Source organism: Culex quinquefasciatus, chromosome 2, assembly GCF_015732765.1.
Source record: "Culex quinquefasciatus strain JHB chromosome 2, VPISU_Cqui_1.0_pri_paternal, whole genome shotgun sequence".
Taxonomy (NCBI): Eukaryota; Metazoa; Arthropoda; class Insecta; order Diptera; family Culicidae; genus Culex; species Culex quinquefasciatus.
In genome coordinates this window covers 121,717,232-121,735,920 of record NC_051862.1, presented here as the reverse complement: position 1 = coordinate 121,735,920, position 18,689 = coordinate 121,717,232, and the positions used below count along the sequence as shown (strand labels likewise).

At 34.6% G+C, this 18,689-nt stretch overlaps 1 non-coding gene across 1 annotated transcript; it reads left to right on the top strand.

Annotated features, from left to right (window-relative positions):
- Positions 1 to 12,311: 12,311 nt before the first annotated feature.
- On the top strand, positions 12,312 to 12,393 carry Trnas-cga. The gene has a single exon. It is a non-coding gene; the product is annotated as a tRNA-Ser (tRNA).
- Positions 12,394 to 18,689: the final 6,296 nt, after the last annotated feature.

Genomic DNA, 18,689 nt, shown 5'->3' with positions numbered 1-18,689 from the left:
TGACAATTTAAGACATTTTTAGACAATTTAGGACAATTTAAGACAATTCTAAACAATTGAGGACAATTTAAGACGATCGTTGAGCTTCCAACGACCGTACAATACATACAATTTGAGAAGAAGAAAAAATAAATAAAATTTTGGATATGTAGACTATTCCAAGTGTGGACAATCCCCAGTGTTTATTTGATGTTAGACCAATTTCTATTATCTTTTTATAGTAAAAGGACATAATTTGGTTAAAAAATATTCAAACAATCAATATCACTTTTGTTCAAATAATGCAACAATCGTGCAGACGAAGCAGCACGAAAATTCAATATCTTTCGACTGGACACTGACTTGCATTGTACTCCAACAAGAGTGCAGCAGTCTCATGTCTCGTCAAACTTTGATTCCAGAGGAGCTAGACGGCAGCATTTCATGTCCAGAAGTGGGGACAGTGGGAATATGACAATAATATAATTTATGAAACATAATTTCACGTCTGCTTGCGCTCAGCTTTTCGGACTGCCTCGCTGCAGCTTCCAACTTGAGAAGTTTTGAGGTTCGAGAGTCGGTTCAGCAACAAAAAGAGCCACAAGGATGAATGATGCGCCAAGTATGTGATACGTACAAATATGTATATTTGTGAAGTGATCGGTTTCGGTTGCGATACTTTCCAGGACTTGTTGGAAAAATTCATGGGAGTAGGGATGTTCTTGAATGTTTTTGATTGGACAATTAAATGTTTTCGAATGATAAGATTATCGGGCAAAATCACAAGTCTTCCATTCAATTTATAAAAATATATTTAGGGAAAAACAAAACAGACCATCCTTTGAGAGATTGTCCTTTAAGGTTCAACAAATTGTCTCAAAAAACCCCAATTGAGCAAGCTCACCAGCAAGGGGCGAGTGGGTAGATTTTTGTATAATAAAACCATTTATCATCCGATCCCCGGCGAGGAGGTACTTTTCAGAACGCGCGCGCCAAAAGGCATGGCCCGGTGCACAGTTTCGATTTCACTTGACAACATGCTTTCGCATATCATGGGAGCTCTACCATCCGCAGAAATGTTATGACCATCAGCATCAGGTTGTTATGATAATAAATTATGATTTTCAGAACCGCAGAACTCGAAGCTTGATGAGAGGAGGACGGGGGGAAATTATGCTGGTTGCATTGTCATTTCTTGTAAAACATGAAGTTCGGTTGTACCAATCGAATGTTGAGCATGTTTTTCACTCTTTGGCCAGACGTTGAAATTCACATTTCAATCATGGAGACACTGGCGTCTACGACTCCAAATCGGTATGCCAAACCTTTTTTGAATTCTTGCCCCGACTTGAAACATTATTTCACCACACAAACAGGAAATCGGCAATGACAACATCTCGTTGTAATTAAAAATTTGATTGTATAATGCTAAAAAAACTGTCTCAACATTTTTGTTGTGTCTCAATTTCTGCTGCTGCTGCTGCCTGCCAAACCCACAAACATCATAATTGTATTCACATGCCTTGATAAGCCGAGAATCATGCGTTGTCTATCAGCGAAATACCTCAACCGTTTAAAAAACGTGAACAAAAAATCGCATCTGGCATAGCGCAACTCATTTACGCGAGGCGCAAATTATCAGCATTTATTCACGACTTTTCTTTTTTTTTGGCGTGATTGTGGGTTTGGACACTCGCTGAAAGCAGCCCGTATTCCTGACCTTGCATTCGTTTTTTGCTCATTTTAAGAGGGTTTTTTTTCTCTGACCAGCTGATCTTTGACTCGGATTTGGGCTTCTTATCAGCTGCTAATTTGAAGACGCAACAGCGGATGCCATTCTTCGTTGGCGGTTTGCTTGATGTGGGATAAGATTTTTTTTAGAATGTGTACTGAAAATTTGTCTAATTTAAAAGGGCTTCACTATTTTTTTATGGCGAATTTATTCAAATTATTAGAAGCTCCAAAATTTGGTAATTTTTACCATGACTTGCCTGAGATTTTTCTCACACTAATTTGGGGCCGAGTTTTCTTGTGTACTCTTCGAAAAAATAGTAGGGAATTGAATTTCCTACAAGAAATTTGGCGAGGCATGGGCAATTCTCCGCCAACTCACACAGCAGTTGCTCCGACCCCTCTTAAATTTGCGTGAAACTGACAAAAAAAATCCGAGGACCATTTTTTGATATTTCGTGACGGAGGGGCGGTATGACCCCTTTCATTTTTAAACATGCGAAAAAAGAGGTGCTTTTCAATAATCAGCAGCCTGAAACGGTGATTATATAGAAATTTGATGTCGAAGGAACTCTTATATAAAAGAGTAAGCCTTACTCAGGCTTACTCAGAATTCCGAAAAATCGTTTTTTTATCAAAAAAAAAAAAATGCACTGAAATAGTTTTAAAAACTCTGCCATTTTCCGTAACTTAACTATTATTTTTTTTTAGAACAAAAATTTTCATTTTAAATAATTTCGTGTTTTTTCTAACTTTGCAGGGTTATTTTTAGAGTGTCACAATGTTCTACAAAATTTTAGAGCAGACAATTACACATTTTTTATATACAAACATAAGGGGTTTGCTTATAAACGTCACGAGTTATCGCGATTTTACGAAAAAAAAGTTTTGAAAATGTTGGTTGCCATTGATCATGGCCGTTCATGGTCACCCGCTACAGACACGAACGAACGAAACAAAGAGAAACGCAAAAAGTAACTTTATCAAAACTCTTTTTCGTAAAATCGCGATAACTTGTGACGTTTATAAGCAAACCCATTATGTTTAGATATCCATTTTTTTGTAATTGACTGCTCTACAACTGTGTAGAACATTGTTACACTCTAAAAAATAACCCTGAAAAATTAGAAAAAAGCATGATATTTTAAAATGAAAAATTTTGTTCTAAATGAAAAAATTACCCTTCTGGGTCAATGTAGATTCGAAAAGTACATCAAATTTCCCTTAAAATGACATGTTCCAAAAAAATTGTAGTTGAGTAATGGAAAATGGCAGAGTTTTTAAAACTAATTTAGTGTTTTTTTTTTCAATGAAAAATACGTTTTTTCGGAATTCTGAGTACTCCATGAAATCTGACGTATTTCTATCTCATCACCGTTTCAGGCTGCAAATTATTGAAAAACACCTCTTTTTTCGCATGTTAAAAATGGAAGGGGTCGTACCGTCCCTCCGTCACGAGATATCCAAAAAACGGATCTCAGATTCATGATCAGGAACAAAAGTTACCCCTTAGGATAAAGTTTCACGAAAATCGATGAGAGATCGGGGCAACTTTTCCCAATTTCGTGTGAGTTGGTACATAATCACCCAATACAAAAAATTAAATTTAAAAAAAAGTGAATTTCATTGAGGATTGAGTGGGAAGACTTGATTCCCTTTTGTGTATACAGTAAAAAAAATCCTGGTGATATTACATCTGGAAAGGAATACATCATTTCTGGAGCAACACGAGAAAAGGGCGGATAAGCATTTTGACAGTTTGAACTATTTTGCTCTTTCTCAAGCTTCAGGTAACTTTTTCTCAAAATTCGAAATGGGAAGCAATAGCTTACCTCCCCGAGCATGGGTAAATAACAAGGGAAATGCGTAATAATACCTTTCTCTGGTATCAATACCAAATTTTGGTATTCCTGGACCCTTTAAAATTTGTCTTAAGGATTATGCAAGAGCAAAATGTGGTATCATACCAATTTAAGGTATTGTTTTGATATTGCAAAATTGCAGAAAATGTCAATGATCGAACACCACATTTTGGTATTCTTTTGGTATTACAGTATTTTATCAAATTCCTCTGCAACTATGGGAAAATTTTGACCAATTTTGACAAAATAATTAATTTTGCGCTATAATGATGTCTCAAAGCGAATGCTTTCATTTAAAACCGGAAATTTCAAACTTGATTTTAAACATTTTTGATATACTCCCTATAGAAATGACTTGAAATTGTGGAAAATTTTCTAAGTCAGGATGGCACATTTTGGTATTATTTTGGTATTTAAGTGTTTTATCAAATTCCTCTGAAACTATGGGAAAATTTTGACCAATTTTGACAAAATAATTAATTTTGCGCTAAAATGATGTCTCAAAGCGAATGCTTTCATTCAAAACCGGAAATTTCAAACTTGATTTTAAACATTTTTGATATACCCGCTAAAGAAATGACTTGAAATTGTTGAAAATTTTCTAAGTCAGGATGGCACATTTTGGTATTATTTTGGTATTAAAGTGTTTTATCAAATTCCTCTGAAACTATGGGAAAATTTTGACCAGTTTTGACAAAATAATTAATTTTGCGCTAAAATCATGTCTCAAAGCGAATGCTTTCATTCAAAACAGGAAATTTCAAACTTTATTTTAAACATTTTTGATATACTCCCTATAGAAATGACTTGAAATTGTGGAAAATTTTCTAAGTCAGGATGGCACATTTTGGTATTATTTTGGTATTTAAGTGTTTTATCAAATTCCTCTGAAACTATGGGAAAATTTTGACCAATTTTGACAAAATAATTAATTTTGCGCTAAAATCATGTCTCAAAGCGAATGCTTTCATTCAAAACCGGAAATTTCAAACTTGATTTTAAACATTTTTGATATACCCCCTAAAGAAATGACTTGAAATTGTTGAAAATTTTCTAAGTCAGGATGGCACATTTTGGTATTATTTTGGTATTTAAGTGTTTTATCAAATTCCTCTGAAACTATGGGAAAATTTTGACCAGTTTTGACAAAATAATTAATTTTGCGCTAAAATCATGTCTCAAAGCGAATGCTTTCATTCAAAACCGGAAATTTCAAACTTGATTTTAAACATTTTTGATATACCCCCTAAAGAAATGACTTGAAATTGTTGAAAATTTTCTAAGTCAGGATGGCACATTTTGGTATTATTTTGGTATTTAAGTGTTTTATCAAATTCCTCTGAAACTATGGGAAAATTTTGACCAGTTTTGACAAAATAATTAATTTTGCGCTAAAATCATGTCTCAAAGCGAATGCTTTCATTCAAAACAGGAAATTTCAAACTTTATTTTAAACATTTTTGATATACTCCCTATAGAAATGACTTGAAATTGTGGAAAATTTTCTAAGTCAGGATGGCACATTTTGGTATTATTTTAGTATTTAAGTGTTTTATCAAATTCCTCTGAAACTATGGGAAAATTTTGACCAGTTTTGACAAAATAATTAATTTTGCGCTAAAATCATGTCTCAAAGCGAATGCTTTCATTCAAAACAGGAAATTTCAAACTTTATTTTAAACATTTTTGATATACTTCCTATAGAAATGACTTGAAATTGTGGAAAATTTTCTAAGTCAGGATGGCACATTTTGGTATTATTTTGGTATTTAAGTGTTTTATCAAATTCCTCTGAAACTATGGGAAAATTTTGACCAATTTTGACAAAATAATTAATTTTGCGCTAAAATCATGTCTCAAAGCGAATGCTTTCATTCAAAACCGGAAATTTCAAACTTGATTTTAAACATTTTTGATATACCCCCTAAAGAAATGACTTGAAATTGTTGAAAATTTTCTAAGTCAGGATGGCACATTTTGGTATTATTTTGGTATTTAAGTGTTTTATCAAATTCCTCTGAAACTATGGGAAAATTTTGACCAGTTTTGACAAAATAATTAATTTTGCGCTAAAATCATGTCTCAAAGCGAATGCTTTCATTCAAAACAGGAAATTTCAAACTTTATTTTAAACATTTTTGATATACTCCCTATAGAAATGACTTGAAATTGTGGAAAATTTTCTAAGTCAGGATGGCACATTTTGGTATTATTTTAGTATTTAAGTGTTTTATCAAATTCCTCTGAAACTATGGGAAAATTTTGACCAATTTTGACAAAATAATTAATTTTGCGCTAAAATGATGTCTCAAAGCGAATGCTTTCATTCAAAACCGGAAATTTCAAACTTGATTTTAAACATTTTTGATATACCCCCTAAAGAAATGACTTGAAATTGTTGAAAATTTTCTAAGTCAGGATGGCACATTTTGGTATTATTTGAATATTGAAAGGTTTCATCAATTTTCTCTGAAACTATGGGAAATTTGTTAAAAAACAATGTACGAGTTAATTAATTTTGCGCTAAAATGACTTGAAACCCAAAAATGTTAAAGATGATCTTAAAAATTAGTGTGATATACCAACTAATATTTTTTTTCAAAAACGTTTAAATATCTCTAAGTCGGGATAACCAAATACTTTGAAAAACGAGTCAATCGACAGATTAATTAATTTTGGTGAATTTCAATGCAGTTTCATTTTAATAACACTTATTTTTCAATCTTGTTATATTTCAGAAGCTTCAAGAACTTCAAGCACAGACCGTTCATCAATGACAAATGCATTCGGTGTGGTGAAGAATATCACTAATAACAACATGGAATCATCAGGTGAGTAGATTTGGCTGTTGCATATGAATAATTTCCGTTTTGCCTTCCTCACTGAGGTAAGGCTATAATCCTGCTCTAAAAATGAACTTCGTATAAAAACGTCGTAGACCCACCTTCATGTATACATATCGACTCAGAAACGAAAACTGAACAAATGTCTGTGTGTATGTGTGTGTGTATGTGTGTGTGTATGTGTGTGTGTATGTGTGTGTGTATGTATGTATGTGACCAACAAACTAGCTCATGTTTCTCGGCACTGGCTGAACCGATTTGACCCGAACTTGTTGCATTCGACTTGGTTTGGGGTCCCATAGATCGAGTTTTATACAGATTGAAGTTTCGATAAGTAGTTCAAAAGTTATGTTTAAAAATGTGTTTTCACATATATTTGGATCTCACTTAACTGTATGTAAACTATGTCCGGGTCCATCATCCGACCCATCGTTGGTTAGGTTATCAAAAGACCCTTCCAACGATTCAAAAACATTGAAGATCTGGCAACCCTGTCTCGAGATATGGCCACTTAAGTGATATTGATATACTTTTTTGAAGCCGGATCTCACTTAAATGTATGTAAACTATGTCCGGGTCCACCATTGGACCCATCGTTGGTTAGATTATCAAAAGACCTTTCCAACGAGTCTAAAACATTGAAGATCTGGCAACCCTGTCTCAAGATATGGCCCCTTAAGTGATATTGATGTACTTTTTGGAAGCCGGTTCTCACATAAATGTATGTAAACTATGTCCGGATCCACTATCCGTCCTATTGTTGGTTAGGTTATCAAAATACCTTTAAAACGAGTGCAAAACATTGAAGATCTGGCAACCCTGTCTTGAGATATGGCCACTTAAGTGATATTGATATTCTTTTTTGAAGCCGGATCTCACTTATATGTATGTAAACTATGTCCGGGTCCATCATCCAACCCAACGTTGGTTAGGTTATCAAAAGACCTTTCCAACGAGTGCAAAACATTGAAGATTTGGCAACCCTGTCTCGAGATATGGCCACTTAAGTGACATTTATGTACTTTTCTGAAGCCGGATCTCACTTAAATGTATGTAAACTATGTCCGGGTCCATCATCCGACCCATCGTTGGTTAGGTTATCAAAAGACCTTTCTAACGAGCACAAAACATTGAAGATCTGGCAACCCTGTCTCGAGATATGGCCACTTAAGTGATATCGATGTACTTTTTGGAAGCCGGATCTAAAAAATAGATGAAACTTGTGTACAGCCATTGTTGTGAGGAAGGCTCCAACCACATAGGTGGATTAAATTAGTTTTTTCACTAACTGCAACTGCTGCACTAAAAATGGTATGAAAATACCAAATTTTGGTATTACTTGTTCAAATACCAGCGACCATAATGTGCTCTTGGTTTCCCAGTAATAGATGGTAAAATACCATGAAATCATACCAAAATCATGTATGTGAAAGACCACAGAAATACCACAATATGATTTTCCAAGGGCGCGGGAATACCTAAAAATAAAACCATGGCAATACCAAGTTTTGGTATTCAAGCAATGTTCAAAAATCCAGAAGACCTCAACTTGGTATTGAAATGGTTTTATTTTGAGGTTTTATTTTACCCTTGGAATAACATGGTTTGGTATTGTTGTGCCCTTACACATACAAGATTTTGGTATGATTTCATGGTATTTTACCATCTATTACTGGGCAACCAAGTAACCAACCCTGCTCGGGTCCCCAGCTACCATTAAACACTATGGAGTTTGTAAAATAGTTGCCCCTTGCCTAGGAAATTACAAAATAGTTGCAGTTGTCCAAATGCTTATGCACCCGTTTCAAATGTTACTCCAGATTTATGACAGAAAAAATGTGTAATTTTCCTTCGGAACCATCCATAAACCACGTGGACACTTTAGGAGGGGGGGGGGGGGTTAAATTTCCAAAAAAGTTTCCACGTGATTTATGAATGGTCCCCTCTAAAAATGTGTGATTTTATCACTTTTTTGTTGTAATGTCTTTTGTTCAGTCCAAATTGAGCTAAAATTACATCATACTAGAGGTAATATTCAATCTTCCAAAATTACACCTTCCAAATTTACACAATTTTTAATAGTGTAGCTCTTTTAATCTGTCACTAGTTTTGAACTTTTTGCATGAGTACACGGATAGAAATCGCTAAGCTAATCTCTGAAATATTTCCAAAACCGTCATAAAAAAATCAATTTAACAATCGACATTATTGTTTCCAAAATCGAAAATTATTCTTTAAAATTTTGCAATTTCCTGTGCAAATCGGTCTTTTACACTTTCATTGACATCAGTCATTCATCCCAGTACTTGTTTTGGAACCACTCAAAACTAAACGAAACTAATCGCCAGGTGAGAGTGAATTTTGCAAAAGGCACCCCCCAAGTAACTGATTTAGCAAGACCCATTTCCCCTAAAAGGAAAAGTGATTAGCCTAAATCGCGTAAGGAAATCAAATTGTGCAGTCCACCTGACCAGCTGTTGGAATGTTGCAAACTTGCTTACAACTGCTGCTGCTGCTACTCATATGTCCACGTACCTGTCAGGTAATTGCGAATTATTAGCAACGTGACACTATCGATTAAAATGTAACTGCCCACACTCGCTCACTCGCGGACTCAGGAAACATACGGCGCTGGGACTGGGGACAGGTGATAGTTTAGGAAATCATACAATCTTGCAGCTGTCTCACATCGGCTCAAACACTCAGTGGGGAGGTGAGTGCTGGTGTGAGCTTAATAAAATGTTTAATTAATTATATTTTATGCTAATCAGATTGCGCTTGAGCCAGGTTGAGCTTGATAGGGTATCGTGCAGATCACCTTTTGCTATCGATCGGTGGTCTTAACTGGTTAGAAGGGTATACGTAATCTTATCCATAAAGCAACAAAGTAGCTAATCTCTTGGAAAACGTTTGTAACACTTCCTCGTGAATTCCTTTTAAGCCAAAGTGATTGACATAATTTATCGTATTGAGATATTTCGTGAAGAAAATCGAAAACAATTATGCATTACGATTCAATTAAAGTGCAATTTCTTTCCCTTACAAAGCTTACCCAAATGACATCCCATTTCTTCGCAAAAAGCGCATTCAATTAGCATTAATCGCTTTCATTCTGTTTGTTTTTCATTTTTTAAGGTGTTGCATCCTGTCCGTGGCATGTGCACTTTGCGGTTATTTGAATCGAAACAATGGAATTGGACGCATTTTTGGACTGCATCATCATGGACGCCCCGCCGGACCAAAGTTTGGTTCTCTGCGCCAACAATCCACACGCACCTGAATATTGATCAGCCAACCTCTGATGATGATGGCTGATCCAAAAGTAGCTGATCCTCACCCACTTTCCGCTCAACGCGTTGACAGAGGACGCCCGGGAATGTAAGCACCAGAAAATATCTTTCGAATCCGAAATGCAATTGGAATTTCATTAGCTCGAAATTCCCGGTGGTCGTCGCGGAACAAAAGCAAGCAAAAAAATATATGTTAATTGTTTCGGCACTGCTGGTGGCGCCCTGTCAGGGTGCAGTACAGAAAAAAAATAAAAATAAAGGCATTTATACCCTTCAATCTGATATATAAAGACGTGACACCTGTCGTGCAGTGCTGCGGTGACGAGTTCGAAATAAATTACTATTTCAGCTAACTTTATTTATTTCTTCAAATTATCCGGTGCAAAAAACTTTAAGAAATGCTCCAATAAGTTAGAAAATAACTGTATTCACGAACTAAAAGTATGACTTTGTATTGAACTTCCTTGGATTTATTTTTGCTTTATTTGGAAACAATTACCGTCAACTGGAGGGAATCGGTACTACAGTCTGAATAGGGACAGCAGTTTTTAGGAGCATTGAAAGTATTGAAAATAATAATTCCCGCAAGACAATTTGGCGGTCATATTTGTTTTAGAAAAGCATTCAATTCTTGATTCAGAATGTATCAATCAAAAAATATTTTTTCCTTTAAATTTACTATTTCTGAACCCTGCATTCAGAATCATCATTTACAGCAGGCCTGCCCAACGTCCGGCCCGTAAAGCCATTTCATCCGACCTGCGACGGCTTTTCAAAATAGTCAAGATAGTGCCCAGAAAAATGACCCCCTGCTCCACAACCGAAAAATGGTTTTTTGGGTTATTTTAAGCATCTCTGTTAATTTTGAGCGAAATTGGTTGAGATTAACCCATTGAACCCCGAGCCTTAAGTTGGTGAAAAAATGTTTTTCACACAAAAAATGACTTTTTTGAATCGCTAATCACTTTTCAGGATCGAGTTTTACAGCTTTGGTATGTTTTAAAAAGGTTTTTAAAATAATTTTAAAACATTTTGTAAAATATTTGAGTACAGATTTGCATCCTAATTTCGCTCCAATATTTTTTTCATTGATTGTTTTTACATTATTGTGTTAAGGAAATTAAACTTTAAAAAACTTGCAACGACCAATTGAATTTTAATGATTCTAAAAAGTTAATGGTATCAGGGTATTTAATTTAATTTTATACAAATCAAAATAAAAAAATCAACTCCAATTTTTGAATGTTATCTTTTATTTCTTCCTTAAAATCAAAATATATAAATCACATTTTTGCAATTCCGTCGTGAAACTACTTACTTTTCCTGTCATTCTTGAACGGCGAAATAGCCTACTTTTCTGTACCAAAAATAACAGAATCGAATAGCAACACTTTTCAAAATAAATGCTGAAAAGTTCTACTTTTCAGCACTACAATGGGTGCTGAAAAGTTGAACTTTTCAGCACTTGTTTCGAAAATTAACACTTTATTATAAATTATATTATTATAAACGATTTATTGACAAAAAAAATTAAAATTTGACATAAAATTTCTCTCAGTGTGTGTTTTTTGGAATTGCAAAAAATGTTGTATGGAACTCGTTGCAAAACTTGATTTTTTCAGCACTCTTCGTATTTATCCAACTCGGTGAACCTCGTTGGATAAATGTACGACTCGTGCTGAAAAAATCCTCTTTTTGCAACTTTTTGCATAAACTACTATTGCAACACTGTTTATTAATTTGGTCACTAAAAAAATAATTCAAAAATAGTAGTTTATGCAACAAGTTGCAAAAAGAGCATTTTTTCAGCACGAGTCGTACATTTATCCAACGAGGTTCACCGAGTTGGATAAATACGACGAGTGCTGAAAAAATCAAGTTTTGCAACGAGTTCCATACTAAATTTTTTGCAATTTCAAAAAACACCAATTGAGTGAAATTTTATGTAAAATTTTCATGTATTTTGTCAATAAATCGTTTAAATAAATTTTTTTTTTGAAAAGTGTTACTTTTCGAAACAAGTGCTGAAAAGTTCAACTTTTCAGCACCCATTTGAGTGCTGAAAAGTAGAACTTTTCAGCATTTATTTTGAAAAGTGTTGCTATTCGATTTTGTTATTTTTGGTACAGAAAAGTAGGCTATTTCGTCGTTCAAGAATGACAGGAAAAGTAAGTAGTTTCAGGACGGAATTGCAAAATAACTATTACCAAACATTACTTCCGGCCCGACACAGCTTCAGAAAAATCGAATATGGCCCGCAGGGCAAAAAGGTTGGGCACCAATGGTTTACAGGTATTACCCCAAGAGTGAATGACAGACACCATCGACGACCTTAAATATGAAATGATTTTAGTTGTGTCTATTCTCTCCGAAACCAAACAAAAATATCGAGTTTTCAATTAAAATCATGCTAAAGAGCCCTATTGATAGTTACAAAAACCTTGCAAAATAGGTTGCTTTGATTGTGAGAGTTGCCAAATGTGATGGAAACATGATCAAATCCTCAACCAGAAAAATATTTGAGCTTTCCCCAAGTAATGATTTTTTTAGTTTCAATAAGTTAAGAACATTAACGTTACTAGCTTGTCATATCATCAAACAGTACAGCAGTCGTGGCCGAGTGGTTAAGGCGTCTGACTCGAAATCAGATTCCCTCTGGGAGCGTAGGTTCGAATCCTACCGGCTGCGAATATTTTTTTTTAAATAACATTACAGATAGGATCAAAAAAATGTCAACAGGGGTGAATCTGAAGAAATAGGGAGAATAAAATCAGCTGAAATAGCTAAAATTGCCTAAAATTATTATATTAGGCACTTTAAACTTTTAAGTCAGTAACTGAGACTTTAGGCTTGGGGGGTTACATTGGACCAGAGTGATTTTTTAACGGTTTTGGTAATAGCTTGAAATCTAATCAGTGAACAATCCAGACTCGATTATCCGAAGGCAAAATTTCACTTTGGATAATTAAATATGACCTCTAAACTACTCTAAAGTGATTAGGAATAATGAAAACAAAGATGGCGGTGATGAAACATGGAGAAAATACTTTTTTTTTATTTAATAGGCAATCAACCATTCAATTATAACTAAAATGGGTTCGCAAAACTCGAATTCGATGTTGAAAGTATGAAAATGTATTTTTTCATGATTCGATTATCCGAAGTCCCATACAAACCTTCCGATAATCGAGCTTCGGATAATCAAGGTTTCGGAGAATCGAGTCTGGACTGTAAATCCAGTCCCTCTTACGTTTTGGAGATCATGCTTAAAAAAATTTGTAATTGTTGTTTTTTTTTTTTTCTTTTGAAATATGCCATCTTATTAGCCTGACGATACGTCAGAAACTGATGGTACGTACAATGTTAAAAAATTAGCCTTTTGTATAAAAATAAATTAAAAATTTTAAAATCTGGCGTATCCTTGAAAAGGGTCAGATGAAGAGTGTAACTTTTTTCTTAATAGTCTTAATTAAAATCCAGAACTTTGCCGAAAACACCAAGTCGATCTGAAACCTCAAGATACAGATTTTTGTATATTGACGTACTCATTTAGTATGACCAGCCCCAAAAATTGTATGGAGACTTGTATGGAAAACCTGATTTGCAAATTGCTTCTTTTGACATAGGGAATGTATAGACAAAGATGTATAGAAATTAAATAGTTAAATTTGAAAATAACAAAATTTGATCGAAATAGCAAAGTAATTTGGAGTTTGAAAATCACAAAACAATTAAAATTTCAAATTAAATTGTATAACTGGTACAACAAAATCAATTTCAGATAAATCTTTTAAAAATGTAGAGTAAGGCTGTCGCAAATATTGTTTGAATTTTTTGTCGCTCTACTCTGACCAAATCAAAGAAGGGGAGGGGGGGGGGGGGTTGCATTCTACGCCAGTATAGTTGTTTTGCAATCATTTGTTTCCAAAATATCTAAGTATTGACGAAAAGATTTTTTTCGCGATAATTTTTGTTGGGTGCTGTACATTTCACAAAAAAATCCATATTTTTTTCAGCTCTTCTGATTTTCGGGTCGATTTTTAAGAGGGAGTGACATAAAAGTTTAAAAATATTTGCAACTGCCTAATCTACCACGTTTTTATTCTGTTCAAGATAATTTACAATTTGTTAAGGTAAACTCAAACACACAAATCAATCCGAATCGCCAAACAATAAGTTGCAAAAATTCACGCCAGAATCTGGCCCCATCCACCAAAGTCAACGCGCGCTGGGCCGATTTTATGTCGGCATTTCCAAACGTAAATCCTTTGTTCATTGAAACTTATTAAGAAACGACCGCAACGTGCCCAAACTTTCAATTGATAAAAATTAATCAACAGAAGCCAGAAGCCGCCATGTGGTGCGAGAAAAAGACGCCGCGTCGAATTCAACCCCGTCAGCAGACTATGGCCAACTTTGATTTGGCCAGAAGGTGATTTTGTGGACCCCGGTGACGGATTTCGGACGCGGGGGAATCGATTGATGTCCCGAGAGCGGTTCGAGTATTTAATTATGATCGTGACTTTGGCGGTAATGGCAGGTCGGCTGGGTTGGTAATGATGTTGTTAAAGGAGCTCAATAACTGCGACTGGACTGTGTGTGGACGATGGCCATCCGGGCGCCATGCACTGGGGATCGGGCACACGACTGCAGTGCTGCAGTTGGCCATGGAAAGCAAATTGGAACTGGGCGGAAAAGTGCGTTGATCCAGAGCAGGGTGACGAAAACATTGATTTAAGCATTACTTTTAACTTTTAATCAATCTCAAATATGTTGCAAATTTACACAAAAAGTACTTCATTGCTTGTTTTTTCAAACCTGAACGCAATCCAGAATAAACTATCGGCCTGGGTTTGAAATTTTTATATGGTTTTCATGACTCCTCAGAATTATATTAGCATCAACACTCTACATTTTTTGCTATAATTAGCAATGTAGCCTACAAATTGTCAAATCTTCACCAATTATCAGAAAATTTCATCGGGGCCAGAAGCCTTCAAATGTAACACAATCGATTTTGTTTTTAAAAACGTAGAACACAAAAGTCGACTAGAGCGAACAAGTAACAGCCGTTGGCCACCAACGGCACCCGCCTTGTCAGTTTGTAGATCTTGGGGTTATCGGATAGGAATATTAGTAACGGTTGTTGATGTTAATACGATGTGCACACACCCCAGAATCGCATGGAACCAGATTGTTTGTTAGTGTAAGACACGTTTTTACCATCCTCACTGAGGAAAGGCTTTAAAACCACTCGAAAATTGAACTTTCTAAATTCAACTCTTAGATATGAGCAGTTCTCTACGGAATCGGTCTTTTTTCTTTAATTTTAATTTTTGTATTTTTTAATCCGGCTGAAACTTTTTTGGTGCCTTCGGTATGCCCAAAGAAGCCATTTTGCATCATTAGTTTGTCCATATAATTTTCCATACAAATTTGGCAGCTGTCCATACAAAAATGATATGTGAAAATTCAAAAATCTGTATCTTTTGAAGGAATTTTTTGATCGATTTGGTGTCTTCGGCAAAGTTGTAGGTATGGATATGGACTACACTGAAAAAATTGATACACGGTAAAAAAAAATTTGGTGATTTTTAATTTAACTTTTTGTCACTAAAACTTGATTTGCAAAAAAACACTATTTTTAATTTTTTCATTTTTTGATATGTTTTAGAGGACATAAAATGCCAACTTTTCAGAAATTTCCAGAATGGGCAAAAAATCTTTGACCGAGTTATGATTTTTTGAATCAATACAGATTTAAAAAAAAAATCGAAATATTGGTCGCAAAAATTTTTCAACTTCATTTTTCGATGTAAAATCGAATTTGCAATCAAAAAGTACTTTAGTGAAATTTTGATAAAGTGTACCGTTTTTAAGTTATAGCCATTTTAAGTAACTTTTTTGAAAATAGTCGCAGTTTTTCATTTTTAAAATAGTGCCCATGTTTGCCCACTTTTGGAAAAATATTTTGGAAAGTTGAGAAAATTCTCTATATTTTGCTTTTTCGGACTTTGTTGATACGACCCTTAGTTGCTGAGATATTGCCATGCAAATGTTAAAAAACAGGAAAATTGATGTTTTCTAAGTCTCACCCAAACAACCCACCATTTTCTAATGTCGATATCTCAGCAACTATAGGTCCGATTTACAATGTTGAAACATGAAACATTCGTGAAATTTTCCGATCTTTTCGAAAAAAATACTTTCAAAAATTTTAAATCAAGACTAACATTTCAAATGGGCGTAATATTGAATGTTTGGCCTGTTTGAAATGTTAGTCTTGATTTTGAATTTTTGAAAATATTTTTCGAAAAGATCGGAAAATTTCACAAATGTTTCATATATTAACATTGTGAATCGGACCTATAGTTGCTGAGATATCGACATTAGAAAATAGTGGGTTGTTTGGGTGAGACTTAGAAAACATCAATTTTCATGTTTTTAACCTTTGCATGGCAATATCTCAGCAACTAAGGGTCGTATCAACAAAGTCCGAAGAAGCAAAATATAGAGAATTTTCTCAGCTCTTCAAAAATATTTTTTCAATAGTGGGCAAACATGGGCACTATTTTAAAAATGAAAACTGCGACTATTTTCAAAAAAGTTACCTAAAAAGGTTATAACTTGAAAATGGTGCACTTTTTCAAAAATTCACTAAAGTACTTTTGATTGCAAATTCGATTTTACATCGGAAAATGAAGTTGAAAAATTTTGCGACCAATATTTCGATTTTTGAAAAATCTGTATTGATTCAAAAATCATAACTCGGTCAAAGATTTTGCCCATTCTGGAAATTTCTGAAAAGTTGGCATTTTATGTCCTCTAAAACATATCAAAAAATGAAAAAAAATAAAAATAGTGTTTTTTTGCAAATCAAGTTTTAGTGACAAAAAGTTAAATTAAAAATCACCAAATTTTTTTTTATCGTGTATCAATTTTTTTCAGTGTAGTCCATATTCATACCTACAACTTTGCCGAAGACACCAAATCGATCAAAAATTCCTTCAAAAGATACAGATTTTTGAATTTTCACATATCATTTTGTATGGACAGCTGCCAAATTTGTATGGAAAATTATATGGACAAACTAATGATGCAAAATGGCTTCTTTGGGCATACCGAAGGCACCAAAAAAGTTTCAGCCGGATTAAAAAATACAAAAAAAATCGAATGACCGAAATCTCAGAGAATTGCTCATATACCATATATATCAGGTCCTTTTGGTGTTGGAACCTGGCTTAGACCGAGTCGGCTCAATGCAAATCTAGTTAAGGACAACTTAGGAGTTAAATTTCTTTGTGACTTTGAGTAAGGCACCAACCGAGTAAAGGTGGATTAATAAACGTTTTTATTAATTTGATTCCTAATGGAAGAATAGAATTAAAGCATGGGTGAATCGGTCCTTCATCCGTGATGAACATGTCATTTGACGAAAAATTTAATTTACATAGTTTCTGCAATAACCTAATAGGGTCTTTTTTCAATTAGAACAAAAATTGTCACTATACATTTTTTTGTAACGTCATCTGGGGTGACCACAGTCACATTGGGCGAATTGGGACAGCTGTTTTAGCCAGAATCTTGCACTATATATTGATGTTGTAGACTGATTTCAGTTAGAACCGATACAGATCAACTAATTTAGTGCATCGGTTTTCTACTTTGAAATTTTTAAATGCTTTGAAAACTGCTGTCCCTATTAAGACTGAAGTCCTGATTCACGTCAGTTAACGGTAATTTAGCAGGGTTATTTTTCAGAGAGTATCAATGTTTTACAAAGTTGTTCAGAAGCCAATTATTTTTTCATGCTTGAACTTAAGAAATTTTGGTGTTTTTACAACATTTTTAAGAATACGATTTATTTTCAGTCAACACCATGCAGCCTGGTTAGAATAATGCATCTTGTGGTCAGTCGATCGTTGACTGGTGCTGGCTAACTGAATGGTTTCGTTAATGGGGCATTGTTTATAAATCAGTTCGTTTTCATGGCGCAGTTCGATGCAAATTTTGAGCAAGAAGTGGAATATTGAATATTGAATGAAATATATAAAACAAATATAATGGAACATTCAGTTTCAAAATCAATTATTTTTAAACTGACCAGCTGATGTTCGTTTCGAACTTCAAATCAGTAATATTTAGTCATGCCTTGTCAAATATTGCATCGCTGAAAAGTAAGAAATCCCGTCTACAATTTATTGATCACCGAATGATGCATGTCCGATGCTACTGACTGATACCTTTCATCAGCGGCTTCTTTAAAAAAAAGCTCGCCACAATCAAGATCACCGCCAAATCGTATCACAGCATCTTCGGCAGAAATAACGATAATAAAAAAAACTGCGTAAAACTGACCAGCATCCGCCTCACGGAAGCCATCGGTCGTCGTGGTCCTTTTCGCGACCTGCCTGCGACTGATTGATCTTTATCAGCGATCTTCAATCTTGATTGGTCCCCCAGCCAAATTCGACGCCGATAAAAGGTAAACAATTTTAGAGACCTGCGGCGCAATGTTGGATGGGGGAAAAATTGGCGGAAAATCATGTTTATTTCATCGTCGTCGACGGCGTTGTCACGAACCATGCCAAACGGCGCACATCCGCCACCACGGAGGCACGGAGAAAAAAAGTTGAGCTTTTGTTAGAAACAGTAAGATATCAGAAATAAAAAAAATATATGATATTTTAAAAGAAAACTTTTCAATTTCACCTTTCGCTTTGGTACAAATTTTCATTAAAAGTTTTGCAAATGCAAATTTATCTAAGAAGATCATTTTTATGCAATAACCTATTTTTATTTTTAGTCAAATGTCATACCTATTTGAAAAACGTTATTTAACTCACCTTTATGTGGTTGGTGCCTTCCTAACATTCATAAAGTGAATGCCCCACCTTAGAAAAGTGTATGAATAACACCAGAGTGCTTACAACTTTTGATAGGGTTACCAGATCTTCAATCTTTTGTGTTCGTTGGAAAGGTCT